Genomic DNA, 14,218 nt, shown 5'->3' on the forward strand with positions numbered 1-14,218 from the left:
TCATAATTGTACTTTCAAGTCGTCAAAACACCAAGTTTCTCTCTATTAAACCCAGTCTGTCCATGGCTCAGTCCAGCCCAGGGCTGACCAGCTCACAACCCCTCACGCTGCTCCTGCCCCATGCTGTCCTGTCTGTCTGTCTGTCGGTCTCTGGCAACCTAGCTAGCCACTTTACTGGGTCCAAATGACAGGATTCTAATGTCATTCCAGGTACAAACAATGACTCACAAACTCACTGCTCCCAGAAGAGTTTGTAAATAAATGATAGTGTTTTCAGGGAACTTGCCTGCTAAACAGAGGCTAAGCTTGGCATTTAAAAAAAAAAACATTTTATTGAAATGATTCCCTACGCATGCCAACTTTAACTGTAGAGCTCAGCCTACCTTGTTCCATTGTATGACACGTAATGATCCTCTTTAATGCTTTGTTTATGAGAACTATCGCTCAGGGAATGACATTTCTCTCCATGTACAGGACCTTTATTGTAATAGTGCCGCACAACTGTTATTCATCCAGCAGGAACTGATCAATTATACACATTTTGTTTTGAAAATATAACCAAACAAAGTGCATGTATTCCACCACTGTTAGGTGGGGCGGCAGGTAGCCTAGTGGTTAGTGCGTTGGGCCAATAATTGGAAGGCGGGATCGAATCCCCGAGCTGACGAGGTAAAAATCTGTCGTTCTGCCCCTGAGCAAAGCAGTTAACCCTCTGTTCCCCGGGCGCCGAAGACGTGGATGTTGATTATGGCAGCCCCCTGCACCTCTCTGATTCAGAGGGGTTGGGTTAAATGCATAAGACAGATCTCAGTTGAATACATTCAGTTGCACAACTGACTAGGTATCCTCCTTTCCCTTTCAATCGTGTGGTATGCCAAGCGGTTCCTGACACCTACTGTATGTTTTTGCTGTTTATCTGGGCCAGCCTCCATGCTTACTATACCGTCATTTCATGTATCAGTGGAATGACAGTAAAACTGGTGTTTTTCCATCTGTTTCCCCAGTAAATTAGTTCCCTAATCCAAAACCACACAACATACAGTCAGAACAGAGTGAGTCAGAGTCAGGGAGCAACACTAGCTCCTCCACACCACTACCACCCAGCAACGCTAGCTCCTTCACACCAATACCACCCTGCAACGCTAGCTCCTCCACGCCCCTACCACCCTGCAACACTAGCTCCTCCACACCACTACCACCCAGCAACGCTAGCTCCTCCACGCCCCTACCACCCTGCAACACTAGCTCTTCACACCACTACCGCCCTGCAACGTTAGCTCCTCCACGCCCCTACCACCCAGCAACGCTAGCTCCTCCACGCCCCTACCACCCTGCAACGCTAGCTCCTTCACACCAATACCACCCTGCAACACTAGCTCCTCCACGCCCCTACCACCCTGCAACACTAGCTCCTCCACGCCCCTACCACCCTGCAGTGCTAGCTCCTCCACGCCCCTACCGCCCTGCAACGCTAGCTCCTCCACACCCCTACCACCCTGCAACGCTAGCTCCTCCACACCCCTACCACCCTGCAACGCTAGCTCCTCCACGCCCCTACCACCCTGCAATGCTAGCTCCCCCACGCCCCTACCACCCTGCAACGCTAGCTCCTCCACACTCCTACTACCCTGCAACGCTAGCTCCTCCACACTCCTACCACCCTGCAACGCAAGTTCCTCCACGCCCCTACCACCCTGCAACACTAGCTCCTCCACGCCCCTACCACCCTGCAACGCAAGCTCCTCCACGCCCCTACCACCCTGCAATGCAAGCTCCTCCATGCCCCTACCCCCGTGCAACGCTATCACCCTGCAACGCAAGCTCCTCCACGCCCCTACCACCCTGCAACGCTAGCTCCTCCACGCCGCTACCACCCTACAACGTTATCTCCTCCACGCCGCTACCACCCTGCAATGCTAGCTCCTCCACACCGCTACCACCCTGCAACGCTAGCTTCTCCACGCCACTACCACCCTGCAACGCTAGCTCCTCCATGCCCCTACCACCCTACCAAGCCCTCTTATCAAAGCGCTTTCCTGTCTAACATTACACACATCAGGTCCTCCTCTCAGAGGCATTGTTAACATGTTTCTGCTGAACAGAAAAAGGCACAAAGAAAATAAATGATGTTAATTAGCAGCACTCCATGGCATTTCCATGGCATTGGAGAATGAGAAGCCCTCCTGAAAAGCTGCCTGCACCTCACCATATCCGCTACTAAAGCAGGGAGCCCAGAGAGTCCTGAAGGGAGCCCATATGGCAGCTCAAAAGCATCCTGCCGCCTGGATTAGAAGGGTAAACAACAAGGAAACATGGTATATTGCCTGCAATTAAACATGCTTCCACAGCGCATTCATGCCTCAACACAAATAACAGCCATTGGTGAATCGTAACCCCTAGCATTAGTTACCTGATAATGTCTCAATGTCAGAGCTGCCTGATAAAGGCTGTTCTCTGACTATGCAGTTGGGAGTGCCTGGTATTATTGGAGGAACACCAAAAGACCCAGAGAGCTCAGCTGTCTCAGTATCACAGGCCCTGTCCAATGGTGAGAGAGAAGCTGCAGGGTTTTGCTTACTGCCTGACACAGAGAGACACACCTCAGGCTATTGTTGAAGTCAGAGGGCCTCCCTAGTCATTAATGTTGTAACTGAGCCTCCTTTTATCATCGCAAATGTAAACAGCTCTCCCAAGCAGCTGCGCACAGAGTGAAATATTTATCAAGCAATTATCCATACATGAGTAATTATAAACATACATTTGGGGGAACCAATTATTGAGCGGGGCAGAAGAACGACCCTATTCACCAGGGAAATAACAGAGGGGATCCAAATAACATGTCAGATCTCAAGAGAAGGAATTCCTCAGTAAGTTATAACCCTTTATCTGACAAAAACATCTGCAAGGGCAATCGGTAGGCCCTACAACAGTAATACGACTTTGAAAAATGCAATTAGTAAACCATTAAACTGTACAGATCTGTCAATATATTGCCATTGGGGTTTCTTCACTCATGGTAAAATAGTATTTTATTTTTTTTACTGCCGGGAAAGGTCAGCTCCTCCTACACAGAGAATTCAGTTGATAATTCTGTTTGGTGAGGCTGTTTTGCATAACACCTTCATTTTACCCTCCTGAAGAGAGTTGGAGAGAACCTCATTACTGAGGTACAACACAAGGATCATTACGGTAAAAGAAGTGCACACTCCAACTCCACAACTGCTGATTGAAATGGAAGTTTATCCTCCTAGCTTCGCCAAAGCATAGGGTTTTTCTTTTTTCTTCTTATGTGGAGGAGACATGAGCTGCCTCTAATCACTGAGAGAAAAAAAGCCTATCAATCAGTGGTGGCAGCATGAATAGAGATGCAGTCTTATGTTGCATTCAGACAAGGCTCGGGAGGCTGTACGACACACAGCGGCTCTGACCAGAGCACATTAGCCTCCGGAGCGTGGGGAGGTAATGTGAAGCCTGGGCTAGGGATTCACAGACGAGAGCGTCACTCATCTGTGATTCTCTCATGCAGAATCACAGATGAGGGCGTCACCATTGTCCGTCACTACTACTACAAATCCACCTACACATGCTCAGGTGTTTTAATGGTACTCCAAACAGACAGTTAAACTAGACTTTAGAACCTGGGGGAGTGAAACTCATTTGATTTGTTAATAGCATCAACATTTATCGATGGCACGCTGGGAGTTCTGCTACGCAGCAATTGAAAAACAAGCAGAGATATTATAAGGTTATTTAGCTTTCGATTAATATACAGTAGGAGTCAGAGGCTCTAATAATAATCTTAGTCTGAAATGGAAAATTGTACTGTAGCATACACTAAGTGTACAAAAAAAGAAGAACACCTTCTTAATATTGAGTTTCAGTCCCCCCCCCAGGGATGCTGGCCCATGCAGACTCCAATGCTTCCTACAGTTGTGTCAAGTTGGCTGGATGTCCTTTTGGTGGTGGACCATTCTTGACACACACAGGGAACAATTGAGTGTGAAACCCAGCTGCGTTGCAGGTTCTTGACACAAACTGGTGCGCCTGGCACCTACTACCATACACCATTCAAAGGCACTTAAATATTTTGTCTTTCCTATTCACCCTCTGAATGGTACACATACACAATCCATGTCTCAAGGCTTAAAAATCCGTCTCTAACCCGTCTCTTCCCCTTTATCTACACTGATTGTAGTAAATGTAATAAGTGACATCAATAAGAGTTCATAGCTTAAACCTGGATTCACCTGGTCAGTCTATGTCATGGAAAAAGCAGGTGTCCTTAATGTTTTGTACACTCAGTGTATACATGTAAGTTCATTTCTGTCCCTGTAGTCAGTAGACTACTGTATAAATCTCTTCCTTCTGTATATCAACCCAATCCCATGCTTGAGATGGTTTCATAATTTATTCACTGTGAAAGTGAGAAAAACAAATGTATTCAAAATATATTCAGGCTAGATAATTTAAAAAGGTTTGAAACAAGTCGCTCAGATCTGCAGAGGGTAGGGCTGCCTCTCAAAACACTCTTGGATAGAAAGAAAACACTTGTGAAAATTGTATGATCAAAATGAATATGCAGATTTCTCAGCGATAGGCTACACCACTTGTGCATAAACAGTTAGACATGATATTCATGAGACGATCTTAACGCTATATCTAATCTGATAAATAATACATCAGAACACCCTTTGCCAATATAAACAAGTAATGGAAAATTTAATTTTATTTTACTAGATAAAATATCAAACAATAGCAACATACTTCATAAATGCTGACATTTTGGTGTGAATTTATTTTCCCTCCCAGTTTAGTTTTTGTTTTTTTAAATGGAAAAAACAACTAATAATATATGCAAAAGTTTCATGAAATATTTACCAACATCATGTGCATGTGTCAGATGACGGAATAATTGTGAAATCATAAATCATGAAAAATGTATGCATTATCACAACTTCCTTCAGGGAAGTGGGAAGAGATAAAAGACGCAGCTTTGGTGGAAGTGGAATCATTAAATATGATGCACCCAGAGATGGTAGAGGGACATATATGGTGTGATGAAAGCATTCTGACAATAAAGGTGTACCCAGTACAACTCCTTGGGGAACACCATCCTTCTCTGCTGAATACAATGACAAGCATTCAGCGCCTGAGATATGCACATATTAATTCAGCTCCCTTTGTTCTGCCGTAGCAGTAGTCACCTTCTGCACTGTTACACTTGATGAGAAGATCTACCATTCTAACTCAGTTGAACTTGAGGAACAACAAGACTTCAACTGAGAGGAACATATCTGAGAATCAATCAATATGCCCATGATTTAGTTTCTTCTTTTCCTGTGGTTTTATGAACTGTACCTTTGCGAGTACATGAAAAGTGATGATGCTGATGAAGTAGGTGTAAAGTTAAAGTTTCATATACACAACAAAAGGCTATTAGAGGCTTTGAAGATCCTACCACAGAAAAGACTGAACAACTACGCATTTCCAAATCAAACTAAGGACACAACAAGCTGTAGACGTGATTGTATTCACATGTGCTAGCATAATCATATAATGTTTTGATTACCACACCTTTTTATATGTTCCACGGGAAAAGCATTCTGCCACTACAGAATATACATACATCCCAGTGATACAGACTAATGATATTCCTGAAAAACAACTCACTGACAGATAAAGCTTGGATGTCCCCAACTTCATAGACCATTAAGCTTACAGCATCATCTGTACAAAGGGAGCGTATTGACAGTCCTTCATTTCTACCTTTCAGGGAATTAGATGTCAGTGGTGAAGAGCAGCCATTTAGTTCATGTGTGCTTAAAAATGACTTTATCATTAAATTAGCCTATGTATTTTCATACCTTCAATAAAGGTATGCAGTAGTGAGAGAAAATGCACATGGCCATTAATAATTCTTCAAAAGCACATCACTGGAAGACTTTTAATGCATTTTATTATTTTTACCAGTTAGTGATGGTGATAAATAAGGATGATAATTACCAAAAATATATTCAAAAGTACACTACATGACCAAAAGTATGTGGACAACAGCTTGTCAAACATCTAATTCCAAAATCATGGGTATTCATATGGAGTTGGTCCCCATTTTGCTGCTATAACAGCCTCCACTCTTCTTGGAAGGTTTTCCACTAGATGTTGGAACATTGCTGCAGGGACTTGCTTCCATTCAGCCAAAAGAGCATTAGTGAGGTCGGGCACTGAAGCTGGGAGATTAGGCCTGGCTTGCAGTCGGCGTCCCACTTCATCCCAAAGGTGTTCGATGTGGTTGAGGTCAGGGCTCTGTGCAGGCCAGTCAAGTTCTTCCACACCGATCTCGACAAACCCTTTCTGTATGGACCTTGCTTTGTGCACAGGGGCATTGTCATGCTGAAACAGGAAAGGGCCTTCCCCAAACTGTTGCCACAACATTGGAAGCACAGAATCGTAGCATTAAGATTTCCCTTCACTGGAACTAAGGTTCCTAGCCTGAACCATGAAAAACAGCCCCAGACCATTATTCCTCCTCCACCAAACTTTACAGTTGGTACTATGCATTGGGGCAGGTAGCGGTGTCCTAGCATCCAACAAACCCAGATTCGTCCGTCGAACTGCCAGATGGTGAAGTGTGAATCATCACTCCAGAGAACGCATTTCCACTGCTCCAGAGTCCAATGGTGGTAAGCTTTACACCACTCCAGCCGACGCTTTGCATTGCGCATGGCGATCTTAGGCTTGTGTGCGGCTGCTCAGCCATGGAAACCCATTTCATAAAGCTCCCGACGAACAGTTCTTGTGCTGATCTTGCTTCCAGAGGCAGTTTGGAACTCAGTATTGAGTGTTGCAACTGAGGACAGACGATTTGTATGCGCTTCGCTCTTTGGCATTCAGCAGTCCTATTTTGTGATCTTGTGTAGCCTACCACTTCGCGGCTGAGACGTTATTGCTCCTAGATGTTTCCACTTCACTATAACAGCACTTACAGAAGACCGGGGCAGTTCTAGCAGGGCAGAAATTTGACAAACTGACTTGTTGGAAAGGTGGCACCGTATGACGGTGCCACGTTGAAAGTCACTGAGTTCTTCAGTAAAGCCATTCTACTGCCACTGTTTGTCTATGGAGAATGCATGGCTGTGTGCTCAATTTGATTCACCTGTCAGCAACGGGTGTGGCTGAAATAGCCGAATCCACTAATTTGAAGGGGTGTCCACATACTTTTGTATATATAGTATATGATATTGTTATACAAAAAAATATAAATATAAATAAAGGGTAAATAAGACACACATTAGGGTATTTTGTCCATGAACCGAGTGCGTTCTAATCTACAGCTATATGTGCCAGTCATCGTACTCTAGTCAGGTACGGTATGTTCCCATTGAAGACGCCTCTGTGAATGTAGGCTACATGTAGAGTCTTCAATGATAGAAGACTCAGATCTATAGGGGCTGTAAAAGTGACAAATGCAGGCCCTTAGACATATGACAGGACACATGGAGATGGGGAGGAGGGTATTGACACAGTACAGTGAGGAATGCAGTGATGTGAAACTAGCCTACACGTTCAACTGAGTACCAAAAGTGTCTCCTACACAGCTTAGGCCACTATGGATAATGAAATATGAACCAGTACTTGCGGAGATACACAGAGTTTACAAATCATTAAGAACACTGTCCTAATATTGAATATGCCCTCAGAACAGCCTAAATTCATTGGGGTGTCGAAGGCGTTCCACAGGGATGCTGGCCGATGTTGACTCCAATATTTCCCACAGTTGTGTCAAGTTGACTGGATGTTCTTTGAGTGGTGGATCATTCTTGATATACACAGAAACTGTTGAGAGTGAAAAACCCAGCAGCATTGCAGTTCTTGACACAAACCGGTGCACCTGGCACCTACTGCAATACCCCGTTCAAAGGCACTAAAATATTGTGTCTTGCCCATTCACCCTCTGAATGGCACACATACACACTTAATGTCTATATTATCTCAAGGTTTAAAAATCCTATTTTATCCTGTCTCCTTCCCTTCAATCTACACTGATTGAAGTGGATTTAACAGGTGACATCAATAAGGAATCCCAGCTTTCACCTGGATTCACCTGGTCAGTCTATGTCATGGAAAAAGCAGGTGTCCTTAATGTTTTGTACACTCAGTGTACACTGGAACATTACAATGAATAAGTAATTAGAGACATACAATGCTGTTGTGATTGAACCAACAAGCAATTAAACAAAACGGACTCCAAAATATAATTGGATTCATTCTGCATTATATAATATAAATGATACAAATAACAGTCATTCAAAATTCATCAGCTCCATCAACGCTAACTGCTTTCTGCGCTGACTGAAGTAAGCATTTAAACAACACGTGGACAGCCATCTCAAACTGAATGTGCTGCTCGTCAGTAAGGAAACAAATGCAGCTAATGTCCTACAGGACATACTGTACCGTATCGTTTACAGAACTGTGATACATGCTTAAGTGGGCTGAACAGCTCCATATGACATCAAACAGACATTTAGCTATGGAATGAGAGGAAACAGCAGCTCTCTTTCTTCCCTCTTCCCACCTCTGTAACCTTCCTGTTGTAACAACAATGGAAATCACGTCGACAACATCTAGGGTAAGGGCCCTCTACCAGTCAACAAACTATATCACATAACCATTACTAAGAACAACTGTAACCAACATACTGAGTATCAGAAGCGACATACAAACGAACACATACCTGTACGTTTTTCTCTCCGCTAGAGGTGATGGGAATATGTATACGATCCCTAAAGCCCATGCCAGGTTTTTGTGCTCTATTGTGCTCTCTGGCCATAAATTCACTTTATTTTCCCCTTTATGATTTTGGCACCAAATAGAAATGATTGCAGGAGCTATGATCCTTGAGTCCCTAATGATCTGGCAGGGCCAGAGAATCATTGTGAGGGTATTTCATTCCAAACTGTGCCTGCCTGAGAGCCTTATTAATAATATCAGCCATTGAGGAGCCCCTGAGGACTGATGACTAGCACTCATTTGCCACACTGGGCTTCTTGAGAACCATTGGGGAGAGCATTAATGACATGAGCGAGAATAGCTTCGGGAGGAAGGGGACAGAGTCGGAATAAAACTCATCAGGATGTGGATAAGTGTTAATGAGGATAATTCATTTCAATATTAATTTGCATTTTAAGGAGCCATGGTGAAGTGTCAATGGGGCCTGAATAGACCAGGAATAGACCTCAGTGTTGCCAACATGGCTGGAAGGTGCGACTTGACACTCTATGCAGCAAGTGGCTACTATCAACTTCCATAGACACTGAGTGAGGAGGAGGGAAATATTGTAGGCAACAACTGGCTGGCAAGGTCACCAATTCGATGCACAATTACTATGACAGAAGTTGAAATGCTTCATGATGAATTTCTGCTTCTTGAAAAAATATTACACACAGCTACGGAATGCTAAATAATCAGAAAAACTCTGGAGGGCAAAACGAAATCATGTGGTCTGGTTTAATAGCTTTAAAGTTATATTCCTCATAGCAAGATATTAATAGGGTTTTACAGAAATTGGATGACCTTAAACTGTCATCTTGGTTTTTATACGTAGTAATTGCCCGTTTTTATTTATTTATCTGGCTGGAGAGCATTTTGGGGAATACGGTATTCTCAAACTCATTAAAAGCTTTCGGAGGACATCTGCTCTGATGACTGCATTACTACTTGGAGCATGCAGGTGCACAGATAGGAGTCTATCTGTGCCAAACACATTCCCTTTTGCCCTCCCACTCGCTAAGTTCCCTTTTGGGTGTTGGTGTTCTAAACCCAATGCCCGCAAGTTGTCGTGACGTTGTCAAGTTAGCCACCCTCATCCAGTGGCGGTTCTAGACCATTTCAACTGGGGGGGCCAAGCTGGGGCCAGTTGTACTGTTAGAGGGGCCAGTTACATTAGACGTTATTGTTGTCATATCGTTTTGCATGTGGTACGATACTGTTGTGTTCCGCCTAAAGCCGTCCCTCTAGAAAATGTGTGGGTTAAATTAGTGTTCCGCGTTGCCACTGTCTAATAACGGATGTAAAAAAAGAACGATATCAAAAATTTGTTATGTAAAAATTATTTCATACTCCACATTTAGGGGGGCCACAAGGGGTCCAAAATTGTTGTCACAGGGGCACTGCCCCCCCCCCCCCAAGAACCGCTAGTGCCCCCATCCCGTCCGTTGTGCCTGTTGGTGTGCCCTGTGCCCTGTACGGAGCTTGCGAGCGCCCGGGTCCCAGTCTGCCCTGTACGGAGAGTGCGAACTCTCGGTATCCAAACATGCATAGCTTGAGATGCGGTCACGGGTCGAGTGTGTGTAGCTAGCTACCTAGTTTGAATATCAACAGGACAGCCACAGCAGAATAACATTTGAGTAGCACTTGAAAACACTTGATTTTCATCACCATCAATATTCAGTCTGGTTGGCTGATACGCGTGGCTGATACGCGAAGCAGAGAGAGACAGAAAGACATAGAGAGGAGGGGCTGCATCAACGACCCTCCGACCCAACTCCATCCCTTCTTCAGGCGGGAGTTGCACATGTGGGTCAGGGCAGCAGCAACACAGGTTGTCTACTCTCTATCTAACCACCATATACTAAAATATCCACACAAGCCACTAGCCAGTCAACCATATATCATGAGTTGGAGCACCTGCCCCCTGAAAGGTCTTTTGCAGACATACAGATATATTTCTGCTTGTTGACAGTTTTACTCTCTGTGGTAGGGCTGTAATGGTGTCCTGGTATCACAACCACCTGCAACATACTGGCTGAAAGACGCCAAAATCCTCTCAAGGAATTTAATGGGAAATATTACAAGCTCAAGAAACCTGTTAACAAGAAGTCTCAGTGTGAGAGATACTGGGTCTGCCATGACTTACTCTCAATACACCGATTCAGAGACTAGTTCAGATTGAGAGGCTGTTTGCAAAAAAAACAACACATTTTTATTTGAATAAAATAAAAGGATACACCATATGTAGAATTGCATCAAAAGACACACACATAAATGCATACAAATCAATTGGGGGCAGACACTAGACAAGACTAATATGTGGCCTATATAAGCCCTGGAAGCCCAAAATGCATTTGTTGATTAAAGTGCAGTGGACTTGAACAGCTGGAGATATGAATTTCATTGATAAAGTCATCCCAGACAACCTAGCCTATTCGTTCTGCTCTTCATTTCCACAGGCTCTGAGGAGAAAGGCTAGATGTACCTGATCCAAGACCTAGGAATATAGTCCCACTGTACCCGCCAGGTGCATTCAAATGAATTCCATCAGTCTGGAAGCACTCATGCATGCTGTCTGGTATTGTTCTTCTCATTTCTTTTGTAACTAAAGCAGCATCAACAATCAGGCCCCAAGACCCCTCTGAAATGTTCTCTTTCATAAACAACCTGCTGTGTGGCTACTGGCAAGGTGCTGACACTAACCTTAGGTTCACTATTCGGTTTGAATATATATGGTTTAGAATAAGGTTATTCACTTCATTATATAGCATATGTTGTCATGTGGGAACAGGGGTGTCATGCACCCATTATTTTAGATTGGGCACAAAGAATATGAGGATTGAGGGGGGTGATGCCCCCATTGCCCTCCATCCTCAAGTACATGGTATTCCTCATCATTCCCTCTAAAAGGATGTGTGCATGACTGGCACTCATGGCATCATAATTAATACACACAAATCATTATATTATCATAAAATGCCAGATTACAGTTAAGCCAAGTATTTTTAAGCATATTTTAAGCATTTCCCTTCCACAGGACGGTTGAGCTAAAGTAGGCTAATGCGATTAGCATGAGGTTGTAAGTAACAAGAAAATTTCCCAGGACAAAGACATATCTGATATTGGCAGAAAGCTTAAATTTATGTTAATCTAACTGCACTGTCCAATTTACAGTATATATTACAGTGAAAGAATACCATGCTATTGTTTGATTACAGTGCACAATTTTGAACATGAAAAGTTATTATTAAACAAATTAGGCACATTTGGGCAGTCTTGAAACAAATGTTTTAACAGAAATGAAATGGTTCATTAGATTAGTCTAAAACTTTGCACATACACTGATGTCATCTATTGGCCAACATCTAAATTGCAGCTGGGCTGGAATAATACATTATGGCCTTTCTCTTGCATTTCAAAGATGATGGTACAAAAAAATACAAAAGAACGGTTGTTTTTTTCATTGTATTATCTTTAGCCAGATCTATTGTGTTATATTCTCCTACATTCCTTTCACATTTCCATAAACTTCAAAGTGTTTCCTTTCAAATGGTACCAGGAATATGCATATCCTTGCTTCAAGGCCTGAGCTAAAGGCAGCTAGATTTGGGTATGTAATTTTAGGAGAAAATTGAAAAAAAAGCAGCTAATCCTTAAGAGGTTTTAAGCACACCTCTTGAGATGTCTGTATCCTAATGACTAGAGGTTATTTTTTTTAAGAAAATAAATATGCTTCTCTGCATCTCTGCAAAAAAATCTGTGTAAAAGATTAGTAGGAATGGGATTATTCAGTACATTTAGTAATTGTTTGCTTTTCTAAAGTCTAGCAACCTTGCCAGTAGCCATGCCAGCTAAGATAGTTAGACAAGATAAGTTATGAGGTTGGGAGATTGGGAACCTATCTAGCTGGCTAGCTAAAGCCAACTTCCTTAAATGGGTAGGTGGCTAGTATTACAGAGAAACAACAAAATATGTTGTTGTTTTTTTCCATCAAGGAGGAATCAATAGGCTACATAGCTTGATCAAATTAATTTACAAACATACCTCCTGTGAGTCCTGCCCATCACCGGCAGCTATGATGAAATCAAACACTGTGTGTCACTCTACACTCTACACTCATCCACTAGAGCAGTGGTTCCCAAACTTTTTATAGTCCCGTACCCCTTCAAACATTCAATCTCCAGCTGCTTACCCCCTCTAGCACCTGGGTCAGCGCACTCTCAAATGTTTCTTTTTGCCATCATTGTAAGCCTGCCACACACACACTATACAATACATTTATTGTGAGTTATTGCGACAACCCGGCTTGTGGGAAGTGACAAAGAGCTCTTATAGGACCCGTGCACAAATAATAATGTAATAATAATCAATAATTTTGCTCTTTATTTAGTCAACTTAGAAATAAAACCTTATTTGTTCATCAAAAATCATGAATAACTCACCACAGGTTAATGAGAAGGGTGTGCTTGAAAGGATGCACATAACTCTGCAATGCTGAATTGTATTGGAGAGAGTCTCAGTCTTAAGTAATTTCAAATCAAATCAAATTTTATTGGTTACATACACGTGATTAGCAGATGTTATTGCTGGTGTAGCGTAATGCTTGTGCTTCTAGCTCCGACAGTGCAGTAATGTCTAACATGTAATATCTAACAAAGATAAGATGGCGCCGGAGAAGAAGGCAGACGTTTTACGTTCCCCCACCGATTGTGTTTTTTTGATAGTTTATTTGCGTTGTTTGTAACTTATTTTTTTACTTCTGAGAATTCGTAGGCTATCGAATAAACCCCCATTTCCTTCCATTCTGCTAGCAAACGTGCAATCTTTGGGCAAAAAAATAGATGACCTACACGCAAGATGAAACTACCAACGGGACATTCAAAACTGTAATATCTTATGCTTCACGGAGACGTGGCTGAACGACGACACTATCAACATACAGCTGGCTGGTTATACGCTGCACCGGCAGGATAGAACAGCCGCGTCTGGTATTTTTGTAAATAACAGCTGGTGCATGATATCTAAGGAAGTCTCGAGCTATTGCTCGCCTGAGGTAGAGTATCTCATGATAAACTGTAGACCACATTACCTACCTAGAGAGTTTATCTGTATTTTTCTTAGCTGTTACATACCACCACAGTCAGAGGCTGGCACTAAGAAAGTATTGAATGAGCTGTATTCCGCCATAAGCAAACAAGAAAACGCTCACCCAGAAGCGGCACTCCTAGTAGCCGGGGACTTTGATGCAGGGAAACTTAAATCCGTTTTAACACATTTCTATCAGCATGTTAAATGTGCAACCAGAGGGGGAAAAAAACTCTGGACCACCATTACTCCACACACAGAGACACATTCAAAGCTCTCCGTCGCCCTCCATTTGGCAAATCTGATCATAATTCTATCCTCCTGATTCCTGCTTACAAGCAAAAATTAAAGCAGGAAGCACCAG

The 14,218-nt window shown here is 43.0% G+C and overlaps 1 protein-coding gene across 3 annotated transcripts in view; it reads right to left on the minus strand.

Annotated features, from left to right (window-relative positions):
• The window catches only part of nkain2 (sodium/potassium transporting ATPase interacting 2), a 187,108-nt gene that overhangs the window by 91,041 nt on the left and 81,849 nt on the right, over positions 1-14,218 (minus strand). The gene's annotated exons all lie outside the window — the stretch shown is intronic.

The sequence above is a fragment of the Salmo salar genome, chromosome ssa06 (assembly GCF_905237065.1).
Source record: "Salmo salar chromosome ssa06, Ssal_v3.1, whole genome shotgun sequence".
NCBI lineage: Eukaryota > Metazoa > Chordata > Actinopteri > Salmoniformes > Salmonidae > Salmo > Salmo salar.